At 36.0% G+C, this 23888-nt stretch overlaps 1 protein-coding gene across 2 annotated transcripts in view; it reads right to left on the bottom strand.

The window, feature by feature from the left end:
• The window catches only part of LOC140230406 (small ribosomal subunit protein uS11m-like), a 114850-nt gene that overhangs the window by 85987 nt on the left and 4975 nt on the right, over positions 1-23888 (bottom strand). The window contains exon 1 of one of the 2 annotated variants that reach the window (XM_072310554.1): positions 1622-1700. The exons of the other annotated variant lie outside the window; for it this stretch is intronic. The gene's annotated coding sequence lies outside the window, so the exon portion shown is untranslated. Of the gene's footprint in view, positions 1-1621; positions 1701-23888 lie in introns of those variants that run through there. 2 annotated transcript variants of the gene reach the window in all.

Here is a 23888-nt window from a genome sequence, read left to right on the forward strand (position 1 = left end):
AGAGGAATTCAGTACTTATTTGATGGAATTCAGTTTTGAAATGGATGAGATATCCTAAAACAAAGTAAAACACAGCGATCCTAATAAAAAGGTGTGTCTCACCTTTTATTAGGATTGCTTTGTTTTAGATATCTCAGCAATTTCAAAACCGATTTTCATCAAATAATCTTTGAAGTCCTCTTAGAATTATATATGCTCTTTAATATTTCATAAAAGGTTTCTTATTATCTTAAAAAATTGTCATCAAAAGATGTTAGCAACCTCAAACCCCATCTAAACCAAAACTGTACCATCTCTTTAATTTCTGAATACAGAGCATACAAATCATAACACTGACAACTGGCTGACCATTTTCAGGAGATTGAAAAATCGTTTGGCCCTCAAGGAAAACCAATGTCATATGAATATTCACCAGAAGCATCTTGGTCATGATACCATTGAGATCTTTGAAGAATTGCATTTCATTCCTTTTATTTTCTAGATATGATGGAGATCTAATCAAAACTTCCAAGCTTAATGGTTCTTATCCTGAAAAGTTATTACATATGTGACCCTGCATCACAAAACAAACAAAAACATGGATTTTTAGTTAAGGGCAGATTCTGAAAGAGCAGACTCTAAGCTTTAAAATGATGTATAACTCAATTCATATGGACTCCCCTAACCTATCTAAATATTAGAAAGAAAGCAAACACTCTGGAAAAGTGTAAACTGAGAAAAGAGGAGCTGAAGTACAGGGTCTGTTCAAGCGCTTAATCTTTACCAAGCCGTGCTAGCTGCGCAATGAAAGGGACAAAACACAGGATGTAAACCACTGGAGCAACTACAATGAAGGGATTATCAGATTAAGCTGAAATTAAGCATGTTTTATTAACACATTCTGTCCATGATTAATGCCAACTTTCAAAGCAGTAGAGTTATCTTTTCAAAAGTTATGAAACTTGAAAGTGAGGAGTGTGTAAAGCATTTCAAGAAATAAAGAGGGGACTCTAAGACATACCCGATCTTTCTATTCTCCCCCATAAAAGGGTTGTAGAAAAACTGCTGAAAACACACTTTCTCATCGATGTTACGATCCCAAACTATAGAATAATGTAGAACAAGTATAGCCCATTCAGAAGATATGAAAAACTTGATATTGACTCGGTTGACCCATTACACCATTTTTGAGTCCTCACGTAAAATCAAGGGGTGCGACTTTTTGTTCGTTTTGAGGTGCACAGTCACATATATGAAGATAAAAATGAAAAGACTTTAAATTTAAAACACACACACACACACACACACACACACACACACACACACACAAAGTAGATGTGTCCCAGAAATGATCTTAAGCAAACTGCATAGAATGTACTCGCATGTGCCTGACTCTGCAGTACACAGCTACATCATACATCAAATAATATTACCACCATATGAAAAGAAATTAAAGCTTTGTAAAATGAAGGGAACAGTTATGAGCAATGAGCTTACTACTTAGTTTTCCTTTCATTCTCAAACTGTATTTTAAGACAATAGATGCTCTGTTACTTTATTCTGTTGAAAAAAATCCAAATGGCAAATAAAAAAAAAAAATCAAACAACAATATAAAGAAACCAAGAAATAAAAGAGTCTCACACTACAATGAGTCTTGGAACAATGCCTTGTGAATTCCTCCCAGTATGGCAGCCCGAAGAAACTCGTGACAGCTCTGTATTTGTCTAGAGATACTGACTCCAGGGCTGTGTGCAACCGTGTACCCAACCACAGCCACATGAGGGCACACACCCACGCTAGTCATGCAGGAATTGTGACAGCGAATATGATGCGAAGCATCCGTACTGAATGATATCATGGAGAATTTCATGTAGGAGTGCACAAGATGACTTTCTTTGGACACTACGTTCTCGAATAACTTTTGCACGAACAGCTTGCGACAAACGATTACAGTGTACATGGTGCTGTCCCTTTTTTTCACAAACTCTGCTGCTGGAATATCTGTGACAGAATTGCTCCACACTGCAGGTCATGGGTTAAGTGTGAGCTACTGTGGACAAAGTACCACAAAAAATTTGCAATGGCAGTGTGCAGAAAAACGTTGAATACTGTATTAATTCATGTATAACACTCACTAACAAACTACACAGTTACATTTGTATATGACATGTATCAACATTGCGCAATTGCAAAATATTGCATCAAGACAATAAGGGGGGGGGGGGAGTATCTTTTATACACATAAACACTTGCTCACATGACCAGTTGAAGTGAAATACTGATATGCCTGTCTCACAGAATGAATTGACCTAACCTAGTTTGTATAAAAACAAATTACCAGAGCCATTGGAGTCTTTGTTTACATTTGTGCAATGCCTACTAAAACTTAAGCCTCCAAATCTGTACTTGGAAGGAAGCCAGAACACTTCCCTTTCAAAAGAAGGAAGCACTCGTAGTTGCGTTCATATCAGAAAATGAAATACATATCAACAAATGATAAGAACTACGCACACACGTATATTCATGATCTGTACATGCAGGTCAAAGTTCTTTGCCTATCTCGCTCCTACATGCTTTGTCGTATCTGTTGTAGTGCTGCTAAAAATAATTTTTGTTTCACTATGATGTAAGGACACATGTCAACCAAATGTTCAGGGACCTCATCAAAAGCAAGGAAGGGAATACTCTGATAATCTGTAGTCAAACACCCGAACCACAATATTTCTACACATAACCACACATGAGCAGGTACGATACAAATGCAAAAGTAGTCTCCAACAAAGCACTATGGTAACAGCATATCATGGTGCCCGTGAGAATCGCAACTGCTTGTTGGCAAATTTCAGCACGTCACTAACTGCCAAATTTCATTACCCACAGATCACGAATCTTGTCCATCAATGACCCATATGACCCATAAAGCTGAAAAATAATATCAAAGTACAGTGACTTCTGCCCCTAACCTTTGACTTCCTACCACCATCATGTACATGCACATAATTTTAATCTATATCCACCCTGTCCACCAAGTTTTATCACTATCCAAATGGCTGGACATGACATTCTTTTTCTTTTATTTTTGCAAAAGAACAGTGACCTCTGCCTTGACATAACAATAATGCAACAAAATTATGTTCATGCAATTATTTGTTAACTTATTTCTATTGAGCACCTTGTGACTAATGTGCTGTTCCTTCATTCAAAAAAAAAAAGAAGAAAAACCAGAAGAAGAAAAAACAAGATGCCTTATCACCCAGAGGTCATTATTTAAGGTCACACAAACTGCTATTGATGAAGGGTCTCCTCAACATGTACCTTAAGATACAATAAAGTGTATGTTCATGTTTAAATTTAATATCTACTTTTACCTTTAATTTCTTTAATGTACTATTAATATTCTGATCATGTTGATTTTTCATATCACAATGATTTGATTTGTACAAGTGGAGAAATATAACAAACTGAAACTAAGCCTTGTACTGAAACTATTGGACATTTCTAAATGAAATCATAGCTGCAAATGACAGTTTTTACCAAAAGTACAGCGACCTTGACTTCTGACTTCCAGGAACCACCATGCACATGGAAATAACTGCTTATGTATTTTTGCCCTTCCAACCAAATTATATCATCATCTGACATTTCTAGATAAGTATTGGTAATTTCTGCCATATTTGTATTATGAAAGTTCAGTGACAGTTGACCTTTGATGGACAGTAGCCTGAGAACATAATGCTTCTGGTATCCTTTAGGGCAGAGACACCAAAAACATCAGCAGTCACAGCCTAATAAAACACACAAATAGATAATGGGATATTGATGTTTAATATGTTTTTACCCACCCCCCCCCCCAAAAAAAAAAAAAATAAAAAAATAAAAAAATAATAAATGAATAAATAGATAAAAATAAACAAATCAAAATAAAAAAAAAAAACAAATGCTGTAGGACACATACATCAATGCAAATGAAATGATGTCACATTTACTAAAATTCCTTGCTGTATTTTGGGGTTGCCTGTCCGTTCACCCATCCATTCCGGATCTTGTAATATTGAAAAATAAAACATTCAATGGAATTTTTTTCCTTCCTGGCCAAGGTGCGCTACACAAGGTAAAGATGCGCTGACCCCTTCATGACAAAGGATATAGGTCATTGACCTTCGGCTAAAAATGGCAGTTATCAACAGTAACCTTACGAAGAAATGTCACGTGGAAATACAATTGTGACAAGAAAAAACAGACAGACAATTAAATGATCGAGGTGAGGGTCAATGGATAGGTGCAAAGGTTACTTCACATTTTTACAAAACAAGAAATATATAGTTTCCAGTAATTACTTTTGACAGAATTACACATTTATTGTGTAAGTTGATGGACAGTATAGGAAATTTATGCATAAATTTGACAGTAATGATAAAGAGGGAGGTGGAGATCAGAAGTCACTACAGTTTTATTGAAAATGTAATTTCAAGCCATAGGAATATCCAGTGGTAATATCATCTCTTCTAAGAAAAATATACTTAAATAAATAATAAGTTGCCTGAAATAACATGGCTTAAAGCTCAAAGGTCAAGTTGAACTGTGAAAAAAAGAAATTGCTGAATTGTCATTCTTTTTTTTTTAAACTGCATCAAGGACATATCTATAAATGGTTATAAACTTTTGAACGAAATCAAGTCAAGTCATTTCCTCATAGATGTTTCCCTTCCCAGGTATATCAATAAACCTAATTATAATCTTTTTATATGATTGTATCCCTCTGAATAAAAAAAAAACCAAAACAAAGACAACAACTTTATAAGTACTTTCTAAGGAAATACAAAGCTTTGTTCTGAATTGGCTATTCCTATACATTTTACACATCTATAAATATTATGAATTGCTGCAGGAAGGAACTGCTCATGAATTGGCCCTAACCTGATTCTCTGGTCTAACTTTTGCCAACTTGGATCAGCTAGTGTATTCTTTGGTACAATTATCAAATAAAAGGAAATTCCTTTTCCCAATGTTACAATGTAATTATTCTCTGTACATTTTGAGTGCATGCATGAAGGAAAATATATGCATTCTGACAAAGTAGAGCCACTCCCATCCGCACAGAAATGTGACATTAAAAAGTCCATTTTCAATTGCGAAGCAAATACTGATTTAATCTTATATCCTATTGCTTGCATGGACTTCACTTCATGATTTGAAATGGGATCACAAATTTGCAATAGGTCTTCAGCTTACAAGAGAATCATGATATTTTTTTTTTCTTTTGCCAGTAAACCATTTCAATTCAATTCAATTCAATTCAGTTTGATGCAGTTGATATTTTTTGATCCATTGATTTACAGTGCCACAAATAAAAACATACTGGTTGAGTTATATCAGCTATTTGCTTTCCAGCTTTATTCAAAGGTAGGGGATACCTTTTACAGACCTCCCAAAATGGAGCAAAACATTAAATATGAACCTCAGGGGAATTGTTTAGGCCACTGCTGAGAAATTTGGAAGTCAACCGTTATCTACAATTTGAATAATGCACAAAACTCAACTACTCAGTAGTTCTGTGTGTCAGCCACACTTAAGCCTTTTTGTTGCAGTCTTCTGTATTTTTTTATCTATAAACACAAATCTAAAAGTATAAGAGCTGATGTAATAACATATAGAGTGTGTGGCAAGAATGTATATAGAAATGTTTGTAAGTTTTGATGAACTTTATTCACAAAATATACATGATGGACACACATGCAGTGCATGGGTCTGCAAAAAATTCAATTCAAAATCTAACGGTCAATAAAAATGTACTGAATGTTACCTTCCACTTTCAATACTTTATGGGAGTTTCTAAAATGATATTCTCTTCAACATACCACTGTATTTATACAACTCTTCATTTAAGGCATGCAAATGGGATTCCCTACCTTTAACATAACTGGCTAAGATTACTTTCCACTTACACATGTGTGCACACTGGTAAAATTTTTTGACATCTTGTTGCTGATTTGAGCCAGGCTCTGAATGTGATGTAAAAGGTACTACTGGGTTTGTACTTCGACTTTTGTCTTAATATGCCAACAGAATTTAAGGTGTTTCTGGTGCTCATTGGAATAATGAGGAAGTGCATGGATTAAAGATATGGACGATATGGCAGATATGACATGAGGAACAGATTCTACAGTGAACCAAAAGAGTGGTGGAAAAAAGCAAAAGATGGCCACAGTCCAGCCTCATAGCCATGAAAAATGGCTTGGCAACCTCAGCATCTACAGAAATGAGAATCAAGTGAAGAGTGCAATTTGGCCACTGAAGTCCAACCTCATGCCATCACAGCAAACAAAATGATCGGAAGACAGATTGATTTCTGTCTCTTTTCTTAAAGACTTCTTCATCTGTAAACCATCAATCAAAGCCCCAAGAGACTGCTCTCCAAGCTTCCCTGACTGATCATGAAAGCGATGAAAATGATGAAACCTTACAATGGAAGATATCATTTTTTCATTTGTTGTTGTTGTTGTTGTTGCTGTGACTAGACCACTGATCTCTCCAACCTGGGGTCAAGCAGTGGTCAATATCTAGGCATGACCAGTTTGGAAATTACAAATGCTGTTCTTATAATTCTTGTAATTCATTAAAAATATTTGTGTGTATGTGAACAGGCACAAAAAAAAAAATAATAATTGGCTATTGAATCATGATTTAAAAGTCCATTACTTTTTGATCAATGATGAAATTAATATTTCATGTAAATAAAAAAAGAAAAGACAAAAGGGAACTAAATAATTGAGTCAGTAATATGCACTTTATGTCACAGCTCAGCAGCACAGTGAAAACTTTTGGGGGGGGGGGGGTCCAATGGAGTGCCACATTAGATTCACAACTTTCTTAATATTTGTGTGATTTTCTGAAAAAAAAATGTACATATTTGTTGCTTAGGTTTGATTTCATTGGTGTGATATTATGGTTCATTGGGGTACAGTCTGTCTATCCATTCTTCATATGGCATTTCTTTTATGTGGAAAATAATATGCAATCAATCGTGATCACCCCTAACGATGTAATGAGCCAATATGCACTTTGAACTTGTTGCAAATTGAGGTTAGAATAGTATCATGTACATCTATTCTACAAATGCAAGATATGTTCTGACACTGTGACTACTTACAGAAAGGGGGAATTGCCTTATTTAACAGCAAAAGGAGAATTATGTGAGTGGGAAGTGATGTATGGATTATGCGGAAAACACTTCTTCAGTGTGCTGTTTGGCATCCTGTCATTTTCTTGCATGCATGATGGTACAGGGAGGCCCAGAAATGGGCAAGGGGAGCGCATGGATGCATCTGTGAATTGGGATGGTGGTAAGTGTATGGGGTGGGGGTGGGGGGGGGGGGGGGGGGGTAAGGGATCGCTGGCTGGAGAGAGTGCTGATTACATGGTGCTGATGGATGTGGGTATGGAAAGATACGGGACTGTTTTCTGCTTTTCAGTGGCCAAAAATGGCTCTATTATCTCTGCGGTTCTTCTGTTCTTTTTCTCTCTATACATAGGCTCCTATCACACATTAGGCCTATATACTTACATATTATATTTAAACATGCATACATGCTGAAGGTTGGTTGGTTGATTTGGTATAACTTGCTTCATTCATTATTCAATATCAGCAAATACTTTTCATAATATGATGTGATAATATGCTAGTTAGGCTATTTGTACTGCTCTGTTCTTTTTCTTATCCCAAACTTTGTTTGACCCTGTATGCCATGACAGTCCCTCAAAGTCCCATTCTCTGTACAGTGCACTCCCATTAGAATGAACAGGATTATAATGCATTTTCGTGACAACAAAGTAAAAATTCAGGTCCCAAAATAATTATCTTCATATTTCTATATACTTCATCTGTGTATCTATCTGCATGTCTCAGATCTCATTATCATGAATAGATAATAATAATAATAATAATAATAATAGTATAGTAATAATAATAATAATAATAATAATAGTATAGTAATAATAATAATAATAATAATAATAACAACAACAACAATAATAATAATAATAACAATAACAATGATAATAAATTGATTGATTTTGTCAGCATTCTGCTCAGGTAAGCTACATAAATTACTGTCGTGCTGATGAGATTTTGGACAAAATCCCTCAAGGTCAGAGGTCATACATTCTGAATATTGGATGTGAACTTATTATTGCACATGAACTGCAGTAATGAATTTTTAACTGTACACTGTAGATATATCTATAGTAGATCATGAAGATGACTGTACTTTTGCCACAAAATGTCATTAAAGGACAAGTTCACCTTCATGAACATAAGGATTGAGAGAATGCAGCAATATTAGTAGAACTCATCAGAGAAAGTTTGAGGAAATTTGGACAATCGATGCAAAAGTTATGAATTTTTACAATTTTTGTGTTGGAACCGCTGGATGAGGAGACTACTACAGCTGGTGATGTCATATGCGTATAACAGTTTAAAGAAAATGTAAAGAAATTCAACATATTTTCACTTTTTTCACATAATAAAAGAGCACTTGACTTGCCTCTTTCTAAAGGTAGGGGAAATAATATTACCGATAACATATGTCGGTAACGAGTCAAGGGAATGTGTACTGTTTTCACAAGATGAAATTTTGTGAAATTTTCTTTATATTTTCCTTATATTGTTGTACGCATGTGACATCATACACTGCCGTAGTCTTCTCATCCAGCGGTTACTGCACAAAAACTTCAAAAATTTATACTTTGAACGGGTTGTCCGATTTTCCTCAAACTTTCAATGATGTGTTCTACTAATATTGCTACATTCTCTCAATTCTTATGTTTATGAAGGTGAACTTCACATTTATTACTTCAGCCAAGATGTGCACAGTGCTAAAGTCATTTGGTGGACAGGGTAAAATAGACACTCATTTGCAATCAATGTCACACATTAACCTGTTGAGGATGGGCTGATTTTGCTATAACACCCATTTCCCATAGACACCTACCTGAGTATACTCAGGATGAGTCTTCAACTGGTTAAAGTCAAAGATTGAGGTCAATAGTCACTGTGCTCTTTTCATTTCCAGCTATTATTTCAGCTAAGAATGCCATAAAGTAATAATTTTGAAAGCCAAGACTGGCCAATGGCAACACCATCTAAGGAAGATAAAAATGGAGAGATCCCTGAAATGATAGAGGTCAGAGGTCAGAGGTCAAGGACAAAGAATTCAGTTAAATGCATTGTAATAGTCATTATAACTTCCACTATTAAAGAAAGCCCATTAAAAATTTCACAACATGTGATGGATGGAAATATTTCAGGAAATGTTTCATGTATGCAGAGAGTGTTAGAGGTCGATCCTCAAAATATTTGGCTAAGATCACTGAACTTCATCAAAGAGTAAAATAAAGCTCATGTACTTTTATGGCAGCACTTGGTGATTGCTTGAGAAAACAAAGGCATATACATTAGTTTACCATATGCTGCAATCTCAAACATTTGCTCTAGTTTCATCATGTTAATACTGCACCTTGAAACTCAAGCCTCCGTTGAATTATACCCTTTGCTGGCAAGAAACTGGGGCAAGTGGGTTCTGTATACAGTGACAGGTCGTGTCATAATGTGACCTGCCACTATGTCAATCTGCTATAGTCACAGATATCAATATTGCAGAATAGGGAAACTTTTCTGAATGTTAAATGAAATTTGTTCAAATATCAATTTAATTGATGTTTTTACTACTTTAATTACATTCAAATGTCAGAACACAAGAAGTTTTACATACTTTTGTTTTTCTTCCATCATTGGTCAGGCTGATATGCATAAAATTTGCATTTACAGCACGAATAGTGCACTTAAGCATCAAATTAAATGCCCCATACCTGCTTTGTTTACTATGGAGACTGGAATTCTTCTCTTTTATAATTTCTCTTAAGCCATTATCACGCATTAAGAAAATATTAACTTTGAGATCTGAATGGCATTCAACACAAAATTAAAACATTCAAATAACATCAGCTGCCAGGCTTAGTATGAAAGATCACCTTGACTAGTTATGAGCACAGGCTGCATCCAACTGTACACCCATACATACAAGGAACAGTATGGAATGTCATCACATAACATATCTCATCCCATCTTTCATATTTCCAACTGTATTTCAATTTCTTTAGTCCCACCTCCCCCCAAAAAACAACAACAAACACATTTGTAACATATCCCATAAGTTACAATACTTCAACTGCAATTCAAGCCCCTACTAGACATTAAGAAAGCAAAAGAAGAAAAGGTAAGATGATCACGCTGTTTAATTAGCGATATTTCATTAAAGATATTGATAATACATAGATTGACCCTTCATATTAAGTTTCTTAGTAATACACATTTCATGTTTTTGTTTAATCTTCACATTCAATTGTCAGAACAAGCCATTTCATGTAACTGAGGCTAGTGAAAATATGACTACTTTGCAAAACATGATATGACGGTCGCTAAGTGACAGATCATGCAATATGCTATGCATCTCCTTCCTTCAGTACGCGTGAGAAAGGAATCATATTGCATATTATGCATCTGGGTTGGGTCGGCCATATAGCCAGCCAGCCCACGGTGATTAACGTACTGTATGCACGGCTCAAACACTGGAGTGAAGTCATGCTCTGAGCTCAGTTTGAGTTGAGGCAATCCATCAACTTTTATTGGCCAAGCACTTGAAATGGCCATCGCCAGAAAGAAAGAGAAACGAACGTTTGTCCTGTACTAACCCAATGCATGCTTCAGTTTTGGTTGTTGTTGTTGTTTTTTGTTTTCCACCTCCTTCTTTAATTCTTAGGTTTTTCTGCCAGATGAATCTGTGTATTATTAGCTACTCAAATATCATCCAACCATATTATCATGCTGCACTTCAGAAAAGTGTGTGTGTGTGTGTGTGTGTGCATACGTATATGAGTGTGTTTGGGCACCAAACAATAACATTCACAGCCAGAGTGCCTACCAAAACCACTTACAACCAGGGTGAGAAGTTTGTATTCATTATGGCACATATTGTATGTCGCAGTTGATGAGTGTATGCTACTGGTAATACATGTGCTCGGCAAAACTACATGATCAATATATGAACTACTGAACAGTTGTAAATATGACCTGACCTGGCAAGGGTTGTTAACCCATTGTATGGGCAACTGTCTACGGGAAATGCGTGTTGTAGCAAAATCAGTCCATCCTCAACGGGTTAAGACAGTGGCAATCACCAATACCACATGGAATTAACCAACAAATCTAACCATGCTACACACACACTGAAACACTGAGGCAATAAGAGATGAATATACGAAACATAATTTGGATTATGAGATTATAACAAAATACACTCAGTGGAGACTGTTATGAAATAGAAAGTACTTGTACTCTAAAACTCCCTGGAACACCCATTTGAAAAGATCCAAACCCGAGTAGGATTTTCCTGAAACTCTGCTGGAAACTCAGAAGTCAATGAGTTCAAATCCTGATCACAGGAAAAACAAGCAAGCAAGCAAACAAACAAACAAACATTTTTCATTATCACACAACTTTTTATATGGCAAGATTTTCTAAATGCTTCTTATGCATGGTCTCTACCACAATGGTAGGCTGTGATTGTATATGCATATCAACAACTAAGAAATATATTACAACTTTATTTTGTTTAAACCATACATTTGCTCAGTGCAAGGACAAGTTCACCACAATATATATGGATTGAGTAAAGGCAGCAATATTAGTAGAACACATCAGTGAAAGTTAAAGAAAAATCAGAAATCCATTCAAAATTAATGAATTTTCTAGGTTTCTAAGCAGCCATTGCTGGATGAGAAGACTGCCCTTGTACTTGAGTTTGTGAAGTTACATTATGATGAATGATAGTAAGAAAATATTCAGAAAATTCAATGTATTTTTCACTTTTCTAGTATAATAAAAGAGCACATGCCTTGCCTCTTTCAGAAAGCAGGGGGAATAAAATAACCCTTAATATACAGTATATATTTCAGTAAAAAGGTGAGAGAATGTGTGTTTTTCATAAAAATTGAATTTTTTTGATGAATCCTCTTTATATTAAAATTTTCATTATATCGTTCTTCATATATCACAAATTGTGGTCTTCTCATCCAGCAGTGGTGGCACTGAAACTTTAAAAATACATAACTTTTGAACTTTTTAAACTATCTCTGATGTGTTTCCTAACATTGCAGCAGTCACTCAGTCTACACATATATTTGGATGAACTTACCTTTTTATGATTCAAGGTAAAATGTCGTGATTTCCAGTATTCAAAAGGCAGTTATTGCAAGTGTGAGTGGGTAATGTAAATATAATGTATAAAAGAGAGCCATGAACATTATCTCTTCCAGCAAACTGAGCATTCAAAGTTTCCCCTCATTTTTCTCAAACTCTGCTTTTAACAATTGCTCATCACCTGAAACTTCAGCGAGAACATTACCTGATTTCACTAATTCCTGGCCACTTGGAAATGAATATTAAGATAGTGGTATGTCTATGGGATAACAAGTTCAACTTAGGCACATATGCTTGAGAGCATTTTTTTTTTCTCTCGTGAAAATACATTTATCATGTACATGTATGTGTACTTGTCTGAATACAGTGACAAACATATGGGCAGGTAGCACATTGTCTGTTTTAGTATAAATCAGCAGTCAAATCAATTTTGCAACTGATGATTTTGCTGGTAAGGCTGCCAACATTCACAATTTTCATGCACCTATAAATATCTATACACAAAAAAAAAACTTTCACAACAATTGCAGTCTCTCCACCATGTATGTGTTCGGGCAGAGGTGAAGGGGAGGGTGCTCAAAAACTTGACCTTACAAGGCTATGTACAACGCAGTCCAAACAATACATTGAGACCATCACAATTTTGCAACAAAGAGGTATTCCTAATAACAGAACATGAAACAGCAGTTGGCCAAAAACCTATCCCTCACCTGTCCCTTGGGGACTTCTCCCGTAGCTCCCACCCAACATGTTGGGCTTTGGGGACAAAATTCTGAGGGGAAAGTGACCTTGGGCTCGTAATTGATATCACACCGCTGTTTATGTTCAAAGTGCGCATGCACGAAATGCGGGTGAAGAAGAACTGCTTCCGCTGTGTCATCAGTGTCGCAGCTCGCAGTCTTTGAAAACGTAAACATTGACATGTGCGTAGTTTACAGTGCTGCATGAATTGCGTAGGTGGTTTTGTGTTTTGTATAGCATTGTATGCATTACTTGTTTTATGTTGTGTATTCTACTACGCCACCTTGGGTCAAATGTTAAAATCATTTTATAAGGATCTGTACATGTATTGCTGTACATCAACGAGAAGGATGGGAGATCACGCTAAAGGCTAGGCCAAAAATGGACAGACAGGCTGAAAAAGACGATGGCAGGGGGCACCAGTAGAGCAACAAGAAACTGCTCCAAGATCGACATGGTGACATGGGGTCTTTGCTCGCTGAGTATGACAACTACAGCAGTGGCAGTTAGGGTATATACAAAGTATGCCTGACACAATGGGCCTGATGATGGCAAAAGTGGGCCATCGGTGCCTTTGAAGCTGTGAAAGTTTATGTAACCTTTGCTGCGATATGCTATACATTTGGGCAAGCATGAAGTCAAAAATCCAGAATTGGTCAAGAAAAATATTTTATTCATCACTGTATTATGCATGATCAAATTCGAAAAAGAACAATGAAATAAATATTGTACCTACATGCACTTCCTGAAGAGAGCTTTGAGAACTGCAGCATACAAGAACATCATTTACAAATGGGGATAGTAAGTTAAACTTGGCACACTACATGATTTGCTTGGATGTACTCTACAGCGCCACATATGGTAGCCTTTTGTCAAGGCCTTTTCACTGTATGGTGAAGAGAGCCCAGCCGAGTGGGGTTGGGCAAGGGCCTTTTGAGATCTGCTTTGCATCCTTTTGTTAGTCCTTTGAATTACCGACTTTTTCTCCCCGATTTCGGGAGCAAAAGTTGACCAATCTGCCTGTCTGTCTGCCCGAGCTCAATTTGCATATGGCGAATGCTTGCCCCAGACCTCCACAGGTGGTCAGTGATGCATGCGAACAGGCTGGACAACGCCAAGACGAAAGATGTGGGGAGTACGCCATTCCATGTGTCGACTGGAAGCCGTTAGTGTGACTATTCAGTAGGGTTCATGTGTCATGAATTAAAATGTGACATGAATAATAATGTGTGAAGCAGATATCAAAAGGCAACCCCCCCCCCCCCCCCCCGTCACGCTCGCCCATTATAGCAATCATACAGCAAGAGAGCCTTGACAAAAGGCTACACATATTATGGTGACCTAACACACAGCCAAAGCCACTTCAGCCATGATTTGTTGGGGGTGGGGGGGGGGGGGGGAGGAAAGTTGGAGACATTAGAACACAGTGTGGACAGCCAGTCAAATCATAAAAAAACAAAGATTTAAGACCTCTTAAAACTGTCCCCTACCCCCTGCCCCCACCCCCACCCCCAACAGCTAAGTATAATTAGTGTGCTGAGCTAACAACAAACTTTGCCCCTTTAGTATCAATACATGTGATGATAGCTTAGGAATGCCACAGAGTGATTGGATGCAATTTCTGTCAAATCTGTTGGTTCAGAGTTCACCCCTTTGATAGCAAACTACAAGGAGGAACAAAGACTGTAGTCCCATATTTTGTATATTATGCAATCCAACTATTTGTTGTTATTTTTTGTCAGTATAAAATGCAGGGGGTAAGGCCATGGGCCCCCCCCCCCCAAAAAAAAAAAAAAAAAAAAAAAAGTTGAAGAATAGGGGCCTACATCATATGCAAGATGGTCAATACTTATAGTATTCTTAAAGTTCTCATGAGGTAGTCTTACACTTGTACAAGAAATGCAACATTTACAATACAATCTTAAATATATCTGAAGCTTTGTTTTCTGGTTTGGCGCCCTCAGCTCTCTATTCATTAAATACGATCACAGATATGCAATATCTACAAAGTTCTTGACTATGCAATGTAATATTCACATTAAAGTTACTTCTTCCTTCTTCATAACAATAAAACAAGAGAAAAGTACTGCTTTGCTCCCCAAAATAAACAAAACAAATACGCAGCACATCTGTAGGCTAAAGTATGATACATTTTAATCTGTATCAATAGATCGCATTACACTCTTGAGTGCACTGTCCCGTAAACGATAGCTTTTTAATATTATTACCCATCATGATATACTACTTGTGTCAGATTCACTTTAACTACTTTGTAAAGATGGTTTGTTTTTTTCCATCATGCCACACAAATAAAAACTACTTACTCTACTTTATTGGCACTAACTACAATAATCATTCATCGTGTGATGTTAGTTGGAGGTGTAGAAATCTTTTAACTGCAAAGTCTCTTTTCTCTCAGATATAAAAACTAAATTTGTACTAGAAATATAACAGAAATGCTATGGAAATGTATCCCGGAATATACAAAAAGGTGAACTACTGCACTGTTTATGAGCATTATAATGTACATACCATAAAATAATGGGTCCTTTGCAAACACAAAATCCTGATAAAAAGCATAGGAATATTGGATAGAAATATCAGAAAATTCACAACAAACTGTCAGTTGACAGCCTGTACAAAATCCCCCCCTGCAAAAAAGAAAAAAACAAAAGAGGAAAACCTAGTTCAAATACAGAAAAGAAACTACAAAAATATCCACATACAGATGTACAACTTTATCTGCTTCAATTCCTTAACAGTAGAGGACTATTTGGAGCAAGGCCAAGAGATAAGAGGCTGATAAGACAAGAATGAGATGATAAAATATGGCTCTTCCTTCTTTTGTTTGCATTCTATTGTTAGAACAGCATGACTTTTGGACCTAAACAGAAGCTGGACATGTTGTAGAACGTCGTGTCAAAAGTTGGCTGGGGACAAGAACACTTCTCTCACTGAGAAAAGGGGTCTGGGATACACAACAAAACCAGTTCCTGCCCCATGAAATTAACCTTTTCCCAAATGTAAGTCTGAGTTGATATGTTGTAGAAATACTGAATAAATCTTCAGACTATGAAGGAAAATACTTATCAAATGTACAATAGTCTATGATGTATAAAGACAACTACTGAAGATAACAAAGTTATATGACACTTTAGAAAGGCTCACTTGACTTTGAAAGAGTTTATAATCAAATAAAGTAAAACACAGAAGCTTCCTTGCAATAAGGGATAAGGATAGTGCTTACAGTGGCTTATGTCCAAAAAAAAAAAAAAAAGAATCACGCCTTCTACATCATTTTTTTTTTATACAATGTCTCAATCAATAATCAAATACTTTTAGTGGGAAAGGGTTACTTGCTATATTAGCAAAACATTTTGTTTGGTAATATTTTGTACGAACCCATTGGGCATTAATGTGAAGTGACAATATCACAGCCTTTTCTAGTTTAACCCGTTGAGGACGAGTCCCGAGTATACTCGGGCAGGGGTCTATGGGAAATGCGTGTTGTAGCAAAATCAAACCGTCCTCAACGGGTTAAGTGAGTATTTGCAACTGTTATTACTATTTCATAAAAACATAACCATACTCAAGAACTTCATACTTTTCTTATTTTACGTCTGATTTTACTGAAACTGATACCATTGTGCTTTGTTGCTAATAAGTTTGCAAGAACAGAGAGTAGAATTTCATTCCAACAAATAAATGTGACCCTGCACCTCAAAATAAACAAAAAGTCGCCAGACAAGAATTTTTAGTTAAGACCATATTCTGAAAGAGCAGACTTTAAGCTTTAAAATGATGTATAACTCAAATCAAATGGACTCTCCTAACCTATCTAAATATTGGAAAGAAAGCACAAACTCAGGAAAAGTGTGAACTGAGAAAAGAGGCTCTGAAGTACAGTGTCTATTCAAGCGCTTAATCTTTACCAAACCGTGCTGGCTGTGCGATGAATGGGACAAAAAAAAAAAAACCCACCAGAGTAACAACAATGAAGGGCGAAGGGATTATCAGATTAAACTGAAATTAAAGATGCGTCATTAACACATTCTGTCCATAATCAATGCCAACTTTCAAAGCAGTAGCACTATCATTTAAAAAGTTATTAGAGTTGAAAGTGAAGAGTGTGGACAAGGTTTTTCAGAAATGAAAAAGGGATTCTAAAGACACACCTAATCACACTATTCTACCAAAAATGATCGAGATAAACTGCTAAAAAAACACACTTTCCTGCCCGTTTTATGATACCACATTTTAGCATAATGTTAAAGAAGACCTGCTCTTTCAGAAAATATAAAAAAGTCAAGTTCGGCTAGGTTGACCCATTTCACTTATTTTCAGTCCTCACGCAAAATCAGTGAGTGCGACTTTATGTTCGTTTTGAGGTGCACGGTCACAAATGACACTATGCATATATGCAAACTGGAAATTCAAGATTTTATATACAAAATATCTGGCATGTTGTGAAACAATGACATCATCGATTCACCATTTGCACATTCACATTGACTGTTCAACTGTTTTGTGAAAATTAGCCACATTCACAATTTTATAACTTCCCAAATTTTGATTGAAATTTTTCACTATGCTGCTTGTAAACTTCTGCACTTTCTTTCCAGACTACCTTTTTAACTGGTCCAGAATTCCACTTTGAATATGATTTACACCTACCTAGGCACAGTAATCTTTCACAGAGAAACCAATTACAGTTTGAAAATGGTATTGTCTCATCTGATTTATGTGCAAAATATCACATGGCATTGCATGGCAGTTTGATTACAAATTGTTGATACCATTAAATTCCTCCACAACTTCAACCCCCACCTGGAGGTTGGGAATGTTTTCCATCAAATTTCATCTATTTCATTTCCACTAAGATAAACAGGATATTTTCTTGCTGAAAAAAAGGGTAGTCTGGCTTCACAGACCCAACACAGAATGCATCCAAAAATAAATATCTGATGAAAAAAGTTTCCATTCAAGTAATAATTACTATAAAACAAACACAGGGCAAATTACATCACTGGATTGAGGAGATTTGTTTCAAATAGCATCGGTGGGCATATGTATGGGTGCAAGACCTAATCCATTAAAAAGTTGAATAATCAGTGCAAAAGTAATGATTTTGTAAAGCTTTTGTTTTCTGTGCCCTCTCTAGGCTATGCATACAATATTATCAGTGATCAACTCTACACAAGTTTAAAAATCATCTCAATTTCTGAGATGGTAGAAAAAGAACAGGGCAGGAGACTCACCTCCCTGAACAGGGAGATCATTTTCATGAATATATACATTGATCATCTCAGCCCTAGAATAAAACCCTGCATCAATGTTCGACCTGCCGTGCCAAAATTCGTTCGCACAAAAAAGCAAAAGTTTTACATGTGGCTGCCGGTTATTTTTTGGAAGGCGTTATGGCCGGATTACAGGCGGCTTGATTTACCCATATTCAATAAAAGCAGGAACACAACTTACAGCCCTAATTTGTGCTAACATTAACCACAACCATAACACTAGTTTAAGACTGACAGGATATCACATCAGACTTAAAGGGGAATTCCTGTACAGTTGAAGGTTAGACTCAATAGAAGGAGCAACATCTTCCTAGCCTAGCACAACAATGAAAATTTGATCTAAATTAGATATAAAATAATCTACACAGAAAGCTATGATATTTTGAGGTTTAGCTAGTTTTCAGGTAACAGTTCTTGAATAGTCAATATGATTATGCAAGTAGTGAAGTGATGATGTCATCCCCTCACAACTTTGTATAGTTTGTACCCGTATACAATTTTGAAATTTCCAGCTTTTAATTCAAATGCAATTACACCACAGTCTCAAATCCTGGTATATCTAACTGATCATATTATGAAGTTATTCAACCAGGAATAACATCATGTTTTACACTTTAATGATAGAAACAATGAATTTTTGTGATTTTTTTGTACAAGACCAATGGAAAATTGTGACGTGATGACATAATCAGCTCACTCGGGAGTCATTTGCATATTCATATCAACTGTACAAGAACTGTTTTGCAGAAATTAGCAACCCACAATTTCATATCTTCCCTAGTTTTTATCAAATTTTTATCAAACTTTCACTGCTGCACTCATAAGATTTAATCTTTCTTATTAGACTTTAAAAATGAAAATCTGACAAAGCACAGGAACATGTGCTAGTCTTGATTGGATTCTCAAAATGTGCTCAGGTATTCACCGTTGCGTCCCTGAGACTGCTCTCCAATCTATCGCACTGCAGGATTACTTGGTGAAACTTCTCTGTCAGAGAGTTACTGAATGAACTACAGGTACATTTATATGTGCCCAGGTATGTAGTAACAAAAAACTCCTAGCACATTGTGACACTAAGTAATGATTGATTTTTTTGTAAACACACAGGTGTATGTAATAACATCAATGTGTTTTCTCTGCTAACATTGCAACCTGATTCCAATTCCTGATTCCAGACTTCTTCTTCTTCTTCTTCTTTTTTTCATTTAATAAGTGTTCAACAAAGGCCATTACCAATAGCGCATGGATGTTACGACACAGTAAACTCTTTTGAGAATTTGTGGAGAAGTTACTATTACTGTCAAAGATTAGGAATATACAGTTCATATTTGCATGTCAGGTAATTTTCATTTCCACAGTATTAACTATATTACATTACAGCAAGTTCAAGATAAGTTCAAGATAATAGTATTTGATAAGTTAAAAACAATAGAATTTGATAGCATGCAGTGTCAACAAACACGGGGATTTGATCTGTATTATGTGTTTACATTATGTTTCTCATTATGTTTCTGTCTTGGGTTTACCCTGTGTAACCGATTTGTGTCATTTTCTTTTAATCTGTTGGAGAGCAAACCTAATATCCGGTAATAATATCAAATCTCAAATTCTCAGCTGTTCTCATCTACATCATAATATGGCATGAACACATTTCTCTAGAAGGGGTTTTCCTGCATCATCTTCAGGATAAAAACATTGTAATATTACTCCCTGATCCTTCAGTTCTACCTCTCAGATTACTCTTGGGAGCTGGTTTGTAGTGAGTAAATTTCTGCCAGAAATGATAGAGCTTCATCATACTTTCAACTTTTACAAACATCTCAGATTTTGACCATGACCTTTGATCCAGATGCTCAAAATATGCATCACAAATCATGTTAGTATACATTCAATATGTCAGGGTAGAATAATCATTGAACATCTAAAATAGTCTAGAGTCAGCAAAATAATTCAAAAAATTACAAAATGTAAATACTGACATGATCTGGGAGTTTCTGAGGTCTAATCAAATATCAGACAGTGACTGATATTACATTATGTATCTTAGCTTTTTGTTATACAATCTTTGATTGATCCTCCACAGCTTTGGAATGTCTGACTCTCCATCTTGGCCCCAACACCTTGGCACTCATAATCTCATCACTTTACTTCTATAACATAGCGATATAATGTACACTGTACACTGTATGCACCATTTGGTCATTTGTTGTTGTTGATGTTGTGTTTTTGTTTTTTTTGTTTTTTTGTTCGATACATGAATGTTGGATCATTCTCAGCAAATTAGTATTGACAACAGACAGACAGGCAATCTACGAACATAATATACAGCAGGTTAAAAAAAGCCTCACTTATATCTACACATATTCATTAATCACAATTTGTGTCCATATTGAAACTCCAAAATTATTAGGCTAGTTCAGATTTCTATGCTAACAAAGCAGCCTCTGACAAAATAGAAATCCTGCCCTCTTGAGTCCAGTTGACATTCATGACAATACACATGCGCTGCAAAATACTGGGAAGAGATGGAAGTAATTTGAGTTTTAACACAACCATAATACCCCTTCATAACTAGGATTCATTGCATTTTGTAACTGGTTTATACTCCTTTTAATACATTACATGCTTTTGTATCACTCCTCTCCTCCTCTAAATCCAATCATTCCAACTCCCTCTATAGCTATCTTTCTTCCTTTCCTTTGTGTTCTTTTGTTCCATTTCTTTTAATGATGCATACATAGATTGTAATCAACTTGCACATCTTTCACATTCTACGTGTATATTATCGTCTTCCTTATCTTTAATGTGATTGTTTTTATTTACCTTGATAAAATGATGCCTCATTTTACGGCATGCTCCACTTGTTGAAAATTGATGGTCCAGTACAAGAAATCGCATGAGAATTCATCATGTGTTTAACACAAGCTGACATTGATATACATACGATGTGTATACACACACACATGTACATTTGTACATTTCATCGTTTGCTCAACAATTCAATAATTCATCTCATCAATAATTATCATAAAATCACAGTATGTCTTCAGCCTCTCTCTATGTTCTCATTATGATGCATTCTATATTTCATGTCAGTTCCACAGAGCTTCAGGCTCAACATGCACATGCATACAAATCAGACTTCGGGGTGAAAAAAAATGACAAAAACATCATTGTAATCATGTGTCCACTTTCAACATCACTTTGAGCTCAGACAGCAACCATGTATCATCATTCACCCAGGAAGTCAATTTAGGGAGCTGGGAAGACTCCTTCATCCAAAAAAAGACCATTGTGTAAAACACACATGAAGACATTTTTTTTTATGGAGAGCACAATAGAAAAGTAGGGCTTCTCCCTACTTGGTCGATCTAATATGTAGGTTAATGCAGTGTACCTTCTTTCTGTTTTCCATACTCTTTTTTAATCATTTTACAAATGATGTTCTGCCCTCGAGCATAAGGACAATTCCATCTAAAAGCTGAGTGACAACAAGGCGTGTAATCTGCCGATCAGTATGGGGTCAGTGACCATCAGGTAGTATGAGGAGAGAGAGAGAACAGAACTTCTAAATTCTCCCTCTGTTTTTGTCCATCTGTCAGTCTGTCTGTCTGTCTGTCTCTCTTTAAATCTATGTTTTTTAATCTACCTAGTATCTGTCTTTATATCTATCTCCAGCTCTCTTTTATACCATATTCAGCATGTATCACTATGTCAATAGCGGCAGAGCTGGGGATCACAGATAATGTCTAATTCAGAGGATACGTCATCTACGTACGTGTATTGCTAGGCTGACTACCTTTCAGCCAAATAATCATCACTGCTGCCAGAAATTATGAATGCATCATTTACCAATTTCCTTTGAACACAATCCTACCAACTACAGTACTGTTTCTTTGTGCAGTGACATCATATCATGATCAATCCGCAAAATGTGGCTGTTAATTTTTGTGTGAGGATTTACCCTACCTGAGAAGCGGTCACTGGCATAAATGCTATTTCACAGAAAACAACAGCACATTGCTCAAATGTGACAAGATCGACTGGCCAAATGAACCCTTTAGCAGTAATAGTTATACACTAGTGATATTTCATGAATGTGATTGAGGCACCTTTTTCTAAAAATTATTTTTGAGACACTATCACAGCATTACATCAATTGGCCCTATGTAGCTTTACGTCAAATGCTGTTATCATGCTCTGAAAATTGCATCATAATCTAGCTTTAGAGGGCACTCTGTGCAAACGCTTACCAAGTTTCATTAGCCAGTGCCATCTCATTTACAAAGTCCTGGCAAAGATCTCTAGACATAAATCTGAGGCAAGTCACATCCTCCATTGGCCATGTACATGTTTATGCACAAGGCATGAAGTAACAGTTCATTCACATATTAAATAGCAGTGACACAACATTTGCTCCTGCACGATTGCTCTGGTCTTACTTTCCCCGAGGACTTACTGTAGGGTTAGGGTTGTGATAGGGTTTTAAGTTTAGTTTGATACGAGGATTAGGATTAGGGTTGGGGTTGCGTTTGTGGGTAAAATTCATGTTTGGCTTAGCATGCAGATATATTTCATGGGTCCCGGAGCAATTGTCGCAGGAGCAAATGTCATGGGATCATCAACATCAGTATACCATTGTTATCTCAAAATTCATATCTGACTTTGCATTTGAAACCCTGGGATACCAACTAAGATTCACCATTTTGTTGAATTATTCATTTTTCTCAGCATTACACCCTAGTTTAACAAAACAAGGGTGAAAGTAATTTTTAGTGCTTTGTGCAAGAATATTTTGTCATTTTAGTGACCTTAACACAAAAATAAAAGAATGCTAAATTAATACATGCAATTACTTTATTAGATAATGGACAAAAAAAAAATTAGGAAATCTGCTGTATATTAGCTATGGATTGCTTAAACGGTGTGCAGAATCAAATCACATGCTGCATTCACACAAATCTTCTGTACAGTTTGTGCAGAAGATATTTAGTTTCAGTCCATTATCAATCTAATAGTTCTTTTGTTTTTGTTTTTATGCTATCTAAACATAAAGAAATAAGATGGAATAAGTAAAAACAACTGACCATTGTTAATTCAAATGCTCCTCTTAATCTCAGAGTAGGTCAAGAAGACAGGAATGCACAAGAGTAGGAAACAAAATGAGGTCAATAAGACATTGAGAATGTATTTTAGGAAAAAAAGGAGCTCAAGGATTATTTGCCTAAAGGTTAGATGCTCCTCCATGCTAAACCTTGAGAGATAGGGTAACATTATCTGCTCCAAACAACGAATTGTCATCTGTTCACGCTTTAGAACTGGCCTTTCAGGTTGCTATGGATACCCTTACTTACAACATGACTAATGCAATGAGTCATCTCAGTTTCATATTGTCATATATACCACTACTTCAACTGCCACGGCGAGGGATAGTATTCCAACAGCTTTAATTTAATCCAATGCTTGAGACTTTGATAAACATTTTTTTGTTTTAATCTAACAAGGCAGTTTTAATGTAAGGAATGAACATTGGGATAAAAAAATTATCTAGAAGGTTAATTCAAAATGAAATAAAATGAACAATTTGAAATCAGGTTTTGCTTTGACAGTTCAT

Source organism: Diadema setosum, chromosome 7 (assembly GCF_964275005.1).
Source record: "Diadema setosum chromosome 7, eeDiaSeto1, whole genome shotgun sequence".
In the NCBI taxonomy this organism is placed as follows: domain Eukaryota; kingdom Metazoa; phylum Echinodermata; class Echinoidea; order Diadematoida; family Diadematidae; genus Diadema; species Diadema setosum.